The following is a 3,285-nucleotide window of genomic DNA, read 5'->3' on the forward strand; positions in this document are numbered from 1 at the left end:
TTGTTGAAATATTTGATTAAGTCTATGTGAAAAATAAAGTAAATACAAAATAAATAATGTTTATGATCAAAGCACAACATTAAAACATTTGAGATTTAGTTGGATATTGGTTGGCATTTGCTCTCTTTCATAAGAACAGAGGAGATGAGGTGTGCAACAGATAGATGAAAAATAAAGGAGCTGCTGCAGAGGTGAAGAAACGAAGAGTATCAGATGGAGCAGACACAGAGTCAAACACGGTTCATAGTTCTGATCGTTCACAGTTCAATGGGAGCTCTTGACAAAAAACTGAAGGAGAAGCAATGAGACCAGGGTTGAGACAAACTTTGGCAACATAAAATACATCTAAAGATTTCTGGGTCAGGCCTCAATGTTTCCAAACAAAGCTGTAGAAATAATCTAAATAGGTCTTAGGAGAATGCAGAGAATAGGCTTAGAGGTGGAATACGCTGAGACTACTTCTCCTGATTATCTTAGTAACACAGTATCGACTCCAGTTATAGCAGGAATTACAATGCTCCTCACAAAGGTACAGGAAGTACAGGAAAACATAAGAAACAATTTAAATATCTTATACACATACAATGTTTTTAAATAGATTAAAGAGATGAAAACAAAGGGGATATCACAGCATTATATCATGTTCTCACAGGGTGAGACAATCACACACATACACACCACCACACACACACACACACACACACACACACACACAGAGTGTACGAGTTAGTCCCTAATTAAGCTGTTCCCTACACTTGCACTTGTTCGTGTGCAGGTGAGGAGGAACCATTACAGAGAAAAGTCAACTAATTTGCTTGTGGGAAAGAGGAAACGCAGCAGGCTGTGGACTATAAAGACAGAAGGTGGGAAGGGGGTAAGCGAGAATAAAATGTTGATGCAATGGAAGAAATAAAAAAAAGACAAGGGGTAATAACAAAGAAAGAAAAATAATAAATGGTGTGGAAAGGGAAAGGCTTCCTTCAAAGGCAGCTGCAGAGGTCAGTCTTGCTGTGAGGCAGCACGTGAACATCGTCTATAACTCTCTCCTTTTTAACATTGCAGAGACACTCATCCCCTTTTTGAAAGCACATCTAGAGCAGGGGTGCACTGCTGCACTCACCAGCAACCCATCACGGTCTTAATAGTCTAAAATGACATGAATCCTAACAAGTACATTTCCAACTGAGATGCTTCCTCAAGTGTTTATCTGACATGACTCATGTTGTATTTTTGAGCCACTCGATGTCTTCAGTCCACACAAACCGTGGATGAAGGAACTACATTTATCTATTCATTGGCTTTTAGGAAATTGATTCAGCTTCTGTTCCGTGAAGACAATTTTCTATCACTAGCTGTAACAGAGTTATTATTCTGCTGCAGCTTGTTCCACACATGTTGGTGTCATTTTGTGAACGTGATTGGAGCATGTAGACTAATGTTCCAAACAGGTAAAATGAAATCCACTGTCAAGCATTATTTCATCACATTATTTCAATTATTCACTTTTGAAAACGGTAATAGTGAGAATAGGGCTACACCTGACAAAGAAATCAAATTTGGCTGTTCATTGAAAATATGCACAGATTTTTTTCTTATTAGTCTTATAGACTATCAATCAGTGCTGGACAGCTGGATTTTTTGAACATGGTTTTTTTTGGACATTCATTGCTTGGAGGAGAGGTGAGGAGTTAGTCAGTAGGCTGCACCACTTGAGGGCACTAAATACTACACACCGTACCATTGATGAATTAACGTGAACTGTAAATTCACCACAGGGCAGAAGATAATGTTATCTCAGGGCCTGACGGTGCTGTTGCTTCAGTCTCAATAAGACTCACGCTGGGGCCGGGGAAAGGTAACGATATTAGTGCAGCATAAAAGTGAGGAGCGCTCACTCTGCAGCTACTTGTGCAGACCAAAATGTCCCCAGAAGTACCATGCACACGGACTGGAAAAAAAAAACAATAAATGATTCAACAACAAATGATCCAAATCTTTGACTTTTAGGCGTCATGAGAATAAAGTCAAAATGTTTTTTGTCAAAAACCTTTGCCAGCTGTAGGCCCTAACAACGTACATTTTCATACTCGCCGGGAGAATGTCCGAGCAGAGCAGAGGTAGCATTTGTATATAAAAATGAACTGATCCTGTGTTTACTATATTTACTAAGACAGATGATAATGAAAAGCTTCACTAACCAAAGCTCATCTATGGGAAGCAAAAACACAAGGGACAAGCTGAGTAGTCAGAGAGAAAAACAAAGAGAAGCGTTGATGTAGATGAGAGAGGAGAAACAGATACCGCCCACTGTGCCCAGGACAGGATTAATGTCATGTTCCTGTGCTGTGAAAACCCACCAGATCACATTCAAACAATGGAGACCTTTGATCACAGAGATGTGTGTTCTTTGGTAATTGCAATTGAATCTATACACTCAGTTTAAAAACACAAACTAGTTTTGCTTATGTGTGTATATGTGCAGTTTATATTTCCATATTTCAATTCCATTTCAATCTTTATCCCTTTCTCTCTTCCTTCCCACACACTCACCTCCCTACAACCAATACTGTATTTTCACTTAATACCATGTATTTTCATATAGGCCTAATGAAATTGTTATTGGTCAAAAATATGCCTATTCATTTTTCGGATCAGAGCCGTTCTAATGTCCATCTAATAATGGAGAGATATATATTTATATGCTATTTATATTCCTGTTTACATGTCAGTGTCATTGTGGTGTTATTCCATCCCAACCGGAAACCATTTGATGTTCAATGTTACTGTTCTATCACTTTGGGTGATTTCTTTTTAGTTTTGCAAAAGCTACAACTCCATTTTTCTTGCGTCCTGTGCATGTGTCTTCAAGTAGTTGGTAACTGTTGTTCATGTAACGAGAGGTTGTGACAAACACGACCTTAAAATATGATTAACATGTAACATGTTATTCCAAGTAAGGCCTTATTCATGTTATTGTGATAAGATGCTGTTTGTATGGCAATGTTTTAATCAGACTATTGTCTAATCCTGTTAATATCAGAAGATTGGTGTCGGTCAATGTGATTTGCTCAAAAGTTTAATAAAATGCCTTTGAACGCCTCTGAAGCTTTCTAATCAACGTGCTCTATCTTGTTTGATTAGACATTCAGGATTTTAACTCTATCTTTAACTCCCTGTTCCTGCTTGCATCCAGTCTTCATGCTAAGATAAACCAATCAGCTCCTGACTCAGCTCCATGTTTAGAATACAGAAACAAGTATCGCGTCCATCTTCTCAAGACGACAA

The sequence above is a fragment of the Paralichthys olivaceus genome, chromosome 16 (genome assembly GCF_024713975.1).
Source record: "Paralichthys olivaceus isolate ysfri-2021 chromosome 16, ASM2471397v2, whole genome shotgun sequence".
NCBI classification, from domain to species: Eukaryota; Metazoa; Chordata; class Actinopteri; order Pleuronectiformes; family Paralichthyidae; genus Paralichthys; species Paralichthys olivaceus.